Below are 12,904 nucleotides of genomic sequence, written 5' to 3' on the forward strand. Positions count from 1 at the left end.
TAATTTAAATAAAATGTATTTTTTGCAAAATTTTAAAAGTTTATGCTGTCAATTCAGTCATGAGCTCAGTTGAAATGAGATTGATATAGTACTTATACTCTTTCTCTAACATAAAAACTGTTGGAGAAAACTTAATTCTAACATTGAATATGAAATCTTTGACCTCAAAAACCTATAATTAGATACTGAGAATGCATTTCCAAGAGAAAAATATTCTAAGATATGAAATTTTATAGGTTTGGCATAAGGCAGAGGCAGTCAAAAATTTAGCCCATACTTTTTGTGAGGTACACCATGGCTTAATTTGAGCAAAACCTTCTTCTAAACTGAAAATTAATTTCAAACCTTGATCCTGGAAGAGTGGTCACAGGATCTATTGGAGGGTCCTTTACTATGTAGTCTATTACAATCTGTAACAATTTACAAACATTATTTATGTTTTTAAATCCATAAAAAATGATTTTGTCAGTTTAAAAATAAAGCCTTAAGAAGAATATAAGGAATCGGGTGGAAGATTAGTTAGAAATTACAAACAACAGCAATATTGAAAATATAGAAGTTCTGTATGTGTATGATACTAGGGTAAAAGGATGGTTTGGACATGTCTATCATGCACGGGACAGCACAGAAAAGATATGAGTGGACAAAATTTCACAGATTCCCATTGTGTGTAGTATATCATTGGAGGCAGGAATGATGATGATGATTGTCAGATTCATTTTTCCTTCTTGCTGCCATTACCCTAAGATGAGGGTTTTGGAGCTACATAGTAACATATCATTGACAGGAACAGGTACTATACTGTAGTTAATCTTGCTAGTAATTGCAGCTTTGACATCAATTATTAAGTATGACAATAATTTTAAGGGCTTCTAAAGCACTACTAGTGTGGAAATTATAAATATTTCTTGTATATTTTGAAAAAGCTCAAATGCTGACCATATTGCAGATATAGTGTAATCCCCATATTAATGGGGAATGCGTATGAGACAACCCCTCCCACCCACAGATACATAGAACGCCTTCTAAAAATCCATACTATACATAACTGCATATCTTGAAAGTTCAAATACCCAATGTATACCTTAAATAACATCCTACATCAAATTTACCTTAAATTATTATCGTATAACTGTAAAGGCAGTCCCCGATTATCAGCGTACTCGGTTATCGGCGATCCAGTTTTATGGGGCTTATCTAGCGCCATAAAATTGGCTATTTATGGCGGCATAATGGGCCGAGTTCCAGTTATCAGCGCCATAAGGATTCTTATGGCGCGCCGTAAATTTATATGCTTGTTTTTCTGGGCTCAGTTCGTGTCGCTGCGCGAAATATCCTTTAATCCATTATTTCTAAGGTAAATGAACTAACAAATACCAGAGAATAAACAAAATAAAGAAAAAGGTCAGTATAACTGACTCGCTCACCCTCCAAGAGGGCGTCGGTATGAACACTAGGGCGAGTGAGACCACTACCACGAACCTCTTGCCAATAGAAATCTCCCACAATAAAACCCCCACAAGAGGGGAGCCGACCCACAGAACGGGGCAGCAACTACTACTACTCCAACCCACGCTAGGGACTGCCGCGCCTCAGGTGGCCATCCTTTCAGTTAGTGCGAACCCGTTCAGACGTATTTTTTTGTCTGTGTTTTCGTGCCCCCTTTTCAAGGATTTTCTCTAACAATGGAGCGTTCAGCCATCGCATCAGCTAAGTTAAGTATTCCGAAAGGTTCCTACTTAGTTTTTTCCTACCTTGAGTCAGTATTTGCCATTTTTTAGGTATAAATGCTGACTCTCAGCCGGAAGCATGGCGGCATTGTTCTGCCTCGTGGTGGGTTCGTTCTTGGTCTCCCATACCTAGAACCTTCCCTTGATTTTACGCTCTATTCCTGTTTATCTATATTATGTTAGGGGATCCAGCCTGCATTGGTTTATGTCATGCATGCATGTCTTTCTTTACCTTGCTTAGGCATTATCTCTTCTATCCAGACCCTAGCCATAGCTCTTAGTATCGGCCCCGGCTAGCTTTGAGTGGTAGACTTTCTCTCGGGTTAGTCGTACACTCCTGGATTTTTTCTCCTACTGTTTTATTTCCCTACTTTCATTTTAAATTAAGTATTTTGTGATTTTATTTGATTTTGGGTTAGCCTAGGGCGTCTGGTACGTTATCGTAGCCTAGGTTTATTATATCATGGTCCCCATTAGTTTTGTTGCTTCCTTTTATCAGTTTTGTTGCATCTTTGATGGCATCTCGCTGATCAGTTTGGTTGCATTATCCTAGGCTATAGATTTCGTTGTTTTATCGAGTTACCGTTTTGTGGTCACCATGTGATCGCGATACAGCCAGACGCCCGTCCAGTCACCCTGCCCTCCTCCCGCTCTCCCATAGAGCTGGGGGGAGGGAGGTCCGTCCTCGCTCGCTCCACCCGGGCCTGTCTCCCTCTCTCCCTACGCGGAGGGAGTAGGGGAGGCTGGACAGACACGGGACTGGGCTCGACCGTTTCTCTTCACGGTGCTTTGTTGTGACGAGGTAGGGGATTGGCCTTCCCTCTCCTTTGTTGCTCCGTTGCCCCGATGTTTTGGCTCTGAGTTCTGTTTTCGCCCTCTATCTCCCAATCGCCCCTTCCCGGATTGTCGGTGCTCTATTTTCTTACCGGAGCTCCGTCAATCACGAGGGAGGGAGCTGGTTCCCGCTTGCGGGCGGACCTCAGGCGTGCAGTTGGTCTTATTTACCTAACCATCCCGTCTCGTCGGTACAACGGGAGACGGACACCTCCGCGATTCGGAATCATTTCCGGAATTTAGTGCTAATTTATGCTTAAGTTTATCATAAGTTTATTTTAAGCTATCATAAGTTTAATTTAAGCTAGCTTAAGCCGGGTTCCTCCCTTTCCTCTGTTTTACACACCAGATCACACCGGAGTTATAGCCTATTCAGGCGGTAGGGGAGGGGTTATGCCCAAAAATTTTTCACTCTCCGGCATGCATCGGAGTTCTAATTTAGCCTGTAAGTGATGTCTTTTATGGTACTCATGTATCCTTCCACTTACAAACCACCAACTGCGAGCATCCGGGATGCAACGCCATGCTCCAGGACCCCTGCGGGCATGAAGTCTGTAGGTCCCATGCTCTGTGCGCGACTCCGCATGGGAATCTGCAGGTCTGGTACCACGAGACCTGTCCAATTTGTTATGATCTCGTGGGTCAGTTCTTAGACGGGGTAAGTATTTCCAACTGTATACATGAAATGTAAAGACTGTTCTAGATCTTAAGTTTAATTTTAGTAATTTCTTTTAAGTTTAAGCTCCTTATATGTTGTGAATTACATCCCCAAATTTTATAGGTTTAAGCCTAGTTTTAGTTTAAGGTTGAATTTCAATTTTAAACTTAAAACTAATAAACGCCCTCTCTTCCAGGCTGCTGCGGTTAGAGAGACCGCCCTTGCAACCCTGAGGGCTTGGGTCGGCGGATTTGGAAAGAACGCCGCCAAGGGACAGCCCTACATCCTTGAGAAGAGGATGGCTGTCCTGCTGTTCCCCGGCGGCAAGTCGAACATGGGTATGTTTCGACCCGGCAGAAGCAGCCCCGACTATGGCGGCGATCCAGCAACAGATCGCCGCGTCAATGAAGGAACCAGGCCACGATATCTCATCGGAAGTCGCGACACTGGACTTAAATGTTGAACCAATGGTAGGTGTTGACGACCTGTTGGTTGAGGTAGGTACGTTGGACGCCCAAGGGCTTCCCTTGGGCGCCACTGGATCATCTTCTCCTGCTACTTCTCCGGCTTCTTTCCATTGCTTTACAGGAGCTGAGCTCCTTTATGCTTCACCCAGTGCTTCGGTTAAACCCAAAGTCAAGGGCCAAAGGGTACAGAAAACCCTTAAGAAGACGTCGTCGTCGTCCAAAAAGACTTCGTCGGCGTCATCATCTCGTAAGTCTCCGGCTACAAACCCCGGAGCAGAGAAGTCTAGAGCTTCTGCTTCAAGCTCGAAGTCCTCAAAGAGCAGGTCTTCCAAGGAGAGGCCCCGTACTCCGGCGGAGCCAGCGGTCTCTCCTCTTCCCTTGGTGCCTATGCCGATTTATTCCCTCACCTCCGCATCAGCTCCGGCTATGGATCCCAACGCTGGATTGATGCAACAGATGGGAGACTTGGTTGGCTAATTGATGAACAGCATGGAGCAGATGTTCTCCCGGTTGTCCGAAAGGATTACATCCCAGGACAACATAATTGCCGGACTTAACCAGGCCCCTCTGGCTACTCCAGCATTCGGTGCTGGATTGCTACAGCTCCCTCCTCACGACTCTCTGCCTCCGTTCTCAATGAACAACCCCTGGAGAGTGGCGTCATACGCCCCTTTCCAGAACGGCCTTCTCTATCCGGAATGCGGCACTCGAAGGATTGGGGACTTCGAGTTCTATCCGGAGGGCCTCCAACCGCCGTTCATTGGCTACGCCAGGCTTACAGACGCAGCCATGACTAGAGAGGATAAGGTTCCGAAGGAGACAGTCCTCTACTCCCGTGACCAGGCTCAAAGAGAGTAGCTCAGGTGTTTAGAGGAAATGGACTGTTCAAACACGAGAATCCAAGCCTTTAAGAGTCCCTTCACCATTTTTACGATGGATGAAGGAACTCCTCTTCCCTTCTTGACCAAGATAGCTACAGTCACCATTCCGGCTGCCCTGAAGGGAGAATCTTTACCACAATTAAGGGAAGCAGACCCCACATCTCCTTTGCTCCCTTCACTTGGAGATTTGTGGGAAGATCTACCTAGCACCTTCTCAGCGGGCAAGCTCAAGCCAGACTGCGCCATGGACCAGTTCGGCGAGAAGCTACCTAGACTACCTGACAGCCTCATTCAAGCTGAGTTTGAGGCCAAGTCTAGGCTTGCCAGGTCCATGAATACCATGGCAATGACGGAGGTAGCGGCTCTTTCTTATGCTTCAGAGCCGCTCTTCAAGCTCCTGACCAAGTCCCAGTCCAGTCTGACCTGTTCGAGTTTGCAACGGCTAGGGTTAATTGCCGGAAACATGTCCTCCAGGAAGCAACTATTCGGCATGAACCGAATAAGCTGCTTTCCTCCAACATCTGGGGGGCAGACCTCTTTCCTGAGTCAATGGTCAAGGAGGTCCAGGCTGAAGCAACAAGGCTCAACCAGAGCCTCAAGGATCGTTGGGGTCTCACAGCTAAGAGACGCCAAGATCAACCTACAAGAGGTAAGACACAAAAGAAACTCAAACGTTACCAACCTTACCAAAAGAAGCAGCAACGTTTTACCCAGGCTGTTTCGGCTGTGCCAATTGTACAATCAGCCCAACCTTCTACCTCCAAAGCTCAAACACAACCCATTTATGTGATTTCCCCTCAGCCTCAGCCTTCCACCTCCTACGCTGTCTCCCCAGCCTTTAACCAAGTGTTCGAGGGCCAAGCCTTTCAGCACTATGACCGGTTCGGCAGGGGAGGTAGAGATAGGGGATCCTTTTCGTCAGAGAGGATCAGGAAGGTCTCTCAACAGGGGAAAACACTTCCGTGGAGGCCACGGAGGTCACTTAAAAACCCAGCAGCAGTGAGAGCTCGAAGGTGGAGGAGGCTGTTTCTCTTCCGGCATCGGTGGGGATTCAGCAAATGGGCACAGCATTGTGTCAAAGGGCCTGGGTTGGAGTTGGATTGCGGATCCTCCTCCATCCAGACCATTCCTTCACTTCCATCAAAGAAATGACGGAGTATGCGGAGGAGCTCCTTCAGAAAGGAGCAATAGCGAGAGTCAACAGATTAAAATTTCAGGGTCGCTTGTTCAGCGTACCAAAGAAAGGCTCACTAAAAAAGAAGGGTAATCTTAGACTTGTCCCGCTTAAACTTGGCCAGTCTCATGCGACAAGTTCAAATGCTGACTATCTCGCAGGTGCGGACCTTACTTCCCCGTGGGGCCGTCACCACCTCTATCGATCTTACAGACGCATACAGACGCATACTATCATATCCCTATTGCAAGACACTTTCGCCCTTACCTGGCTTCAAGCTAGGAGATCAGGCATTCTCCTTCAAGGTAGTTCCCTTCGGTCTGAACGTGGCACCCAGGGTGTTCACGAAGTTGGCGGAGGTAGTCGTCCAACAACTGAGGTCTCAGGGGATAATGGTAGTAGCGTATCTCGACGATTGGTTGATTTGGGCTCCAACAGTCGAGGAATGTCACAAAGCCACACTGAAAGTAATCCAGTTCCTGGAGTATCTGGGTTCCAGATAAACCGAACAAAGTCAAGACTCACTCCGGAGTCCAACTTTCTTCAATGGCTGGGGGGCATTCAATGGAATCTATCCTCCCATACTCTGTCGATTTTTTCCATCAGCCAAGAGAAAAGAAATAGCGAAGTCAGTGAAACAATTTCTAAAGTACAAATATGCTTCAAGGAGAAACCAGGAAAGAATCCTGGGTTCCCTCCAATTTGCCTCAGTGACAAACATCTTGATGAAAGCCAAACTGAAAGACTTAACCAGGATCTGGCGCTCACGAGCAAATGTCAGATCCAGGGACAAGTTGTCATCAATCCCACAGATTCTACGGAATCGTCTGCGCCCTTGGACAAAGTTGAAGAACCTGTCCATATCAGTACCCCTTCAGTTTCCTCCTCCGGGAATTACCATCCACACAGACGCTTCACTAAGCGGCTAGGAGAGGATATTCTCAGTTCAAAGAAGGTTCAGGGAACTTGGTCACCTCAGTTCCGTCAGCTTCACATAAACGTATTGGAAGCGATGGCAGTGTTCTTGACTCTGAAGAGGTTACGTCCGCCAAAGAACTCTCACATAAAGTTAGTTCTGGACAGCACAGTGGTAGTTCATTGTATAAACAGGGGAGGCTCCAAGTCAAGACATCTGAATCATGTCATGGTAGCAAACTTCTCCCTGGCGGACAAGTTCAGTTGGCACCTCTCCTCCACCCATATAGCTGGAGTGAGAAACGTCATAGCAGATGCTCTATCCCGTTCAGTTCCTCTGGAGTCGGAATGGTCACTGGACAACAGTTCGTTCCAATGGATTCTCCGGAGGGTTCCAGGCCTGCAAGTAGATCTGTTTGCATCTCAAGCGAACCACAAACTTCCATGTTATGTGGCCCCCAACCTGGACCCTCTGGCTTATGCTACGGACGCCCTGTCCATAGACTGGAACAACTGGAAGAAGATTTATGTCTTTCCTCCAGTGAATCTTCTCCTGAAAGTACTGAACAAACTCAGGACGTTCAAAGGTCAAGTAGCTCTAGTAGCTCCAGACTGGCCGAAGAGCAACTGGTACCCTTTGATTCTGGAACTGGGTCTTCGTCCTCTTCGAATTCCCAATCCCAGGCTCTCCCAGTCAGTACAAACGAAGACTGTGTTCGCTTCCTCAGGAATTCTCAAAACCCTAACTTTATGGACTTCATGAAGTTTGCGGCTAAAAGAGATGCAGATATCGATCCACGAAATATTCTTTTCCTGGAATCTGATAAAAGGGATTCAACTTTAAGGCAGTATGATGCTGCAGTCAAAAAGTTGGCATCCTTCCTGAGAGAATCGGACATTAAAATCATGACAATCAATTCAGCTATATCCTTTTTCAGATCCTTATTTGAAAAAGGCTTAGCAGCTAAGACTTAGACCTTCAGTAAGGCCTACGTCAGTGTCATGGTTCTTAATGACGTTCTAAAGCTGGCTTCAGATAGATAATACGACATGTTCATTTATAATGCTCTTAAGAAAAACACTATTTTTATTAAGCTTGGCTTCAGGAGCTAGAATTTCAGAACTGTCGGCGTTATCCAGAGATGCGAATCATATAGAATTTCTTCCCTCAGGAGAAGTTCTGCTTTCTCCGGATCGCAGCTTTTTAGCAAAAAATGAGGATCCTTTGTTGAGGTGGGAACCGTGGAAGGTTATACCCCTTCCTCAAGAGTTTCTCTTTGTCCAGTAACGACCTTACGAGCCTTTTCTGTCCAGGACATCCTCATCCTCTTCGGGTCCTCTCTTTAGAAGAGAAAAAGGTGGTACTTTATCAATTAAAGGTATAAGGCAACAGATCCTATACTTTATTAAACAAGCCAACCCTGAATCCTTCCCTAAAGTTCATGATGTCAGGACAGTAGCCACCTCAATTAACTATTTCCAACACATGAATTTTGATGATTTAAAAAAGTATACTGGATGGAAATCGCCGACAGTATTTAACAGCGTCCACTAACTTTAAAGTCCTTGGTGTAATTCTCTTGAAAATTTTCAAGCAGTTGCGGCGGGTAACATAGTTTTCCCCCCCCCGACTCTGCTTAATTTTAAGTTGAAGATCCAGATCTCCTTTCTACCTATCTCAGCCAACAGTTTGTCTATACCTACCATGTTCATCTACGTCTACCCTTGAGTCTTAGCTGCTCTTGTGATGGTCTAGTGGGTGTCCCTTATTTTTTTGCTAGGGTCACCCACAATTGATTGTATATATTGATCTTTATGATGTGGTCCCCTTATTTTTATGCTAGGGTGACACATCTCCATTTACAATGGTTACGGATTTGTTTATTAAGATCTATAAATTTATTTAACATATTTTATTGTAAGTTTGTTCATAATTATACTATTTAATTATAATTGCTTTAATTATTGTTGTCTATGATAATCATACACATGTGTTAAGTTCAACATATATATTCCATGTAAGCCCTTGTACATATATGTTAACTATAAGCTAATCTTAAGTATTGTTCCTTTCCAAATTGTATGAACAATTGTGTATGTGTATATATTTTCTTGCAATTATAATATTTATTTTTATTTTAAGTTTTATTGAGACCTTCTTTATTTTCAATCTTGTGCTAATTCTCTGGTATGATTTCGCGCAGCGACACGAACTGAGCCCAGAAAAGGATTTTGACGTAAGGAAAAATCTATTTCTGGGCAATTGGTTCGTGTCGCCCAGCAAAATCCCATCCCTGCCCAACCCTGCGCTCAAGATTGACTGCTAACTTCAGGATGGCCACCAGAGGTGCGGCAGTCCCTAGCGTGGGTTGGAGTAGTAGTAGTTGCTGCCCCGTTCTGTGGGTCGGCTCCCCTCCTGGTTGTGTTTTGTTGTGGGAGATTTCTATTGGCAAGAGGTTCGTGGTAGTGGTCTCACTTGCCCTAGTGTTCATACCGACGCCCTCTTGGATGGTGAGCGAGTTAGTTATACTGACCTTTTTCTTTATTTTGTTTATTCTCTGGTATTTGTTAGTTCATTTACCTTAGAAATAATGGATTAAAGGATATTTCGCTGGGCGACACGAACCAATCGCCCAGAAATAGATTTTTCCTTATGTCAAAATCCCTTTTTTGCCTTCCAAAGATGTATTACCTTTACTACACATTTTTAAAATATGAACACACACACACACACACACAGTGTACATATGTGTTAATACCAGTTGGTTAAAGAGACTCAAATTAGCAGTACATATCTTTTCCTGAGAAAGGGAGAGAAAAATTTTTCAGTACAATACAGGCAGTCCCTGGGTTATCTGTGGGTTTTCCATTCGGATGGCTTGATAAATGAAAATCGCAGACAACTGGATTTTGGCACTGATAACTGATTAATGGTACCTCTATTGGGTATGTATCATCACCAATACTTTATTATCGGCACTGATAACTGGAAATCTATGCATTTTGGCACCGAAAATCAGCACCATGAAACCAGATCTCCAATGACAGAGGCCACTGATAAGTGGGGACTGCTGTACAGTGCTCCCAACTTTTTCTGTGAATAGGTCCCAGAAGCTGCTGCAGTAAAGCAAAAATCCCCTCTAAATATGCTTATAACTGCCAAATACCCAGTACCCCTAAAAGTAAAATAATTATAACTATTTTAACATGTCACTGGTTAATTTGATAGTTGAAACAAATATACAGTATTCTTAAATTATCTAACTAAAACAATTTAATAAAATTCATAATAAAAATTCACCCCCAAACCATCATCCCAAAGTAACCTTACATTACAGTCTAGTTAAAACAAAAATATACCTTGAATTGTCATACTAAATCAATTTGATATAATTTCAAATAAAAATACACCCCCAAACATCATCCCAAAGTAGCCTTACATTTCAGTACTGTCCTACTACTGTTATAAAGTAGGCTATATACACAACTAAAATGCCTATAATTTTAACAGTTCATCACCAAACTTGGAGGTTCAAATAAAAATATACCTCAAAATATCATCCCAGAACACCCTAATGTAATTTCAATCATGTTGCGCATCGTTCTGTGCTTACATTTTATGTATATTGTTATTTTCCTGTGTAGTAAGATGATTTTGAAATACTTATTGTACAGGTATGTATGTTAGGATTGTACTACGTATTGTATAGAGCTTATCTAAAATACGTGGATAGTTTAGAATGACGGGACATAGAGACATACCTCCAAACAGAAAGCTAGGTTTATTACGTCATGTTAGTATTTTCGTGATTACATACGAATATATTTATGACACAAAAATTATTTACTACAGTAAGTTCTTGTTAACGTTGTGTTGTGGTTAGTCCTTGCCATCTCCCATAAATTTATTAAAAATTCTTCTGCAGTCTCTCTCTCTCAGTAGGTATATGTACATATAGCACTTTAAAGAGAAAACACAGCAAAATACATATAACATAGGTATTTCATTTACAAAATCCATTTACGTATATGTACTGTACTGATGTAATCACCATAAGAATATTTAAAATCCATCCGAATTTCTTACATAGGCAACTTAAAACCTTCAGGCTTCAGTATTGTAGCCCTCTCTCTCTCTCTCTCTCTCTCTCTCTCTCTCTCTCTCTCTCTCTCTCTCTCTCTCTCTCTCTCTCTCATGTACAAAAAATAATTCCATTAATAAAATTATTTTCCTAAATTCTTTCGTAATTAACGTCATCAGCTGATTCTCAAAGAGTAAACAAAAGGCAAAAATACTATTCGATCACAAAATATATAGTTTTGGGCTGCAACCATAACAGGAAAGTCTCTCGTCTCTCGATCTCTTCGTTTTCCTCCTCTCTCTCTCGTCATCTCTCTCTCTCTCTCTTCTCTCTCTCTCTCTCTCTCTCTCGTACTGCACTGTATATATCCTTTTAATGAAAATAGTATCAATTATTTTACCATAAACATAAAAAGAACACAAACATAAACAAATTCAAGTTCAAACAGATCAGAGATGATGGTTGCCTTATTTTAAACAAATTCAGGTTCAAACAGATCAGAGATGATGGTTGCCTTATTTTTTATTTATCTGATTTGTTGTACTATATTTCATTACAAGTTAGATGACTGTGATTATCACACATGTTATAACAGTACACTAGAGAATATTTTATCATTTTATCACTGTTAATGTTTCTCTAATCACATAAAACACATATAAAATCAGAATTTCATACTACATGGCAATTGTTACCATTCTCGTCCCAGCCATAGTGCCCCTCAATTCTCCTCCCCAGGCAGTCACTGTGCATCAGTGTTGCTTCAGTTTCTCTCTCTCTCTCTCTCTCCTCTCTCTCTCTCTCTCTCTCTCGTCATTCGCTCTCTCTCCTCATCTCTCCGAACAGTATACATATCCTTTAATAATAAAACAACAGCAAAATATCAATTAAACATTACTATTTCACTTACAGAATCCATTGATACTGTGCTTAGACTTAGATGTAAAAACCACAGCTCTCTCTCTCTCTCTCTCTCTCTCTCTTATATTTTAATGAAAAAATACAGTAATTAGTATATTTTAATGAAAAAATGAAGTAATTAATGAATACACATTGATAATTTTAGACACTGCCCAAAGAAAAATTGGCAAGTTAGTGAAAGTTTCCTGTGGAAAAGTGAATACTAATGTGTTCCAGAAAAATCTGCGACAAAGTGGACCATGGAAATGTGAAGCACGTAAAACCAGGGGAGCAATGTATATTGGCGTTCTCAGCATTCGCAGATTTCTCTATGGACCATGTCTACCTATTATTCGCAGGAAATTCATGTATTCGCGATATTTTTCTATTAGAAATATCCACAAATTCCTTGGTTTTTTTTAATATTTTTTTTGTGATAAAACTATTTAAAAAACCAGGTACATATAAACATTTTTAGTGGGTTTTTCTTGAGTTTTAACCAACAAAATCAGTTTTAAGCATTTTTATAGTGGTTTCAACTATTGACGGATTCCAGCTATCTGCTGGGGTGTCTGGTACGCATTCCCAGCGAATACAGGGAACACTATATATCCTATGACTGCCAGTTAACACTGACCCACTAAGCTGGCATCACTGACCATCCAACCCTTGGTATCAGGTTTCTTGACATTTCTGACAAGCTCACACTCCACCCTCTCTCCAAGTCTCTCAGCAATAGATTGGTGTCAATATGTATTTCTTTAAAAGTTTACATAATTTATTACTTTGTAAACTAAAATCCTACTAATTCACTTTAGTATTTTCTTTAATGAATTTATATTATTGCTGTTTATATTAATATTAATATTTGAAACTTAGGTAAGAGAGAGAGAGAGAGAGAGAGAGGAGAGAGAGAGAGAGAGAGATAGTTATTAATTTTATTATTTAATATAATTTAATCTTATTAAACTTAATACAGTATTACAATCAGTTTTAATTTTTGAAGATTAGCAAATCATTTCTGTATCATAAAAATGTATTTAGTAATAAAATAACGTCAAAATGTACGCAAATTAGTGAATATTGACGGAAAAGTTTGCAAATTGCTCAATTTTTCGCGAATAATTTATAGTAGGTAGGTTCGACAGAGGGAGTTAACTGTAATCCTGCTTTGAAGCAGATGTTTTACATATTGGATAAAGAAAGCAAGTCTGTTTCTTCAGATAGTATTACAACTAATCTTACACCAAGTGACTATTTGAA

The 12,904-nt window shown here is 41.7% G+C and overlaps 1 protein-coding gene across 1 annotated transcript in view; it reads left to right on the forward strand.

Moving 5' to 3' along the window:
- Nucleotides 1-12,904, forward strand: part of LOC135226201 (brefeldin A-inhibited guanine nucleotide-exchange protein 3-like) — a 199,483-nt gene that overhangs the window by 61,313 nt on the left and 125,266 nt on the right. The gene's annotated exons all lie outside the window — the stretch shown is intronic.

The sequence above is a fragment of the Macrobrachium nipponense genome, chromosome 14 (genome assembly GCF_015104395.2).
Source record: "Macrobrachium nipponense isolate FS-2020 chromosome 14, ASM1510439v2, whole genome shotgun sequence".
Lineage (NCBI taxonomy): Eukaryota > Metazoa > Arthropoda > Malacostraca > Decapoda > Palaemonidae > Macrobrachium > Macrobrachium nipponense.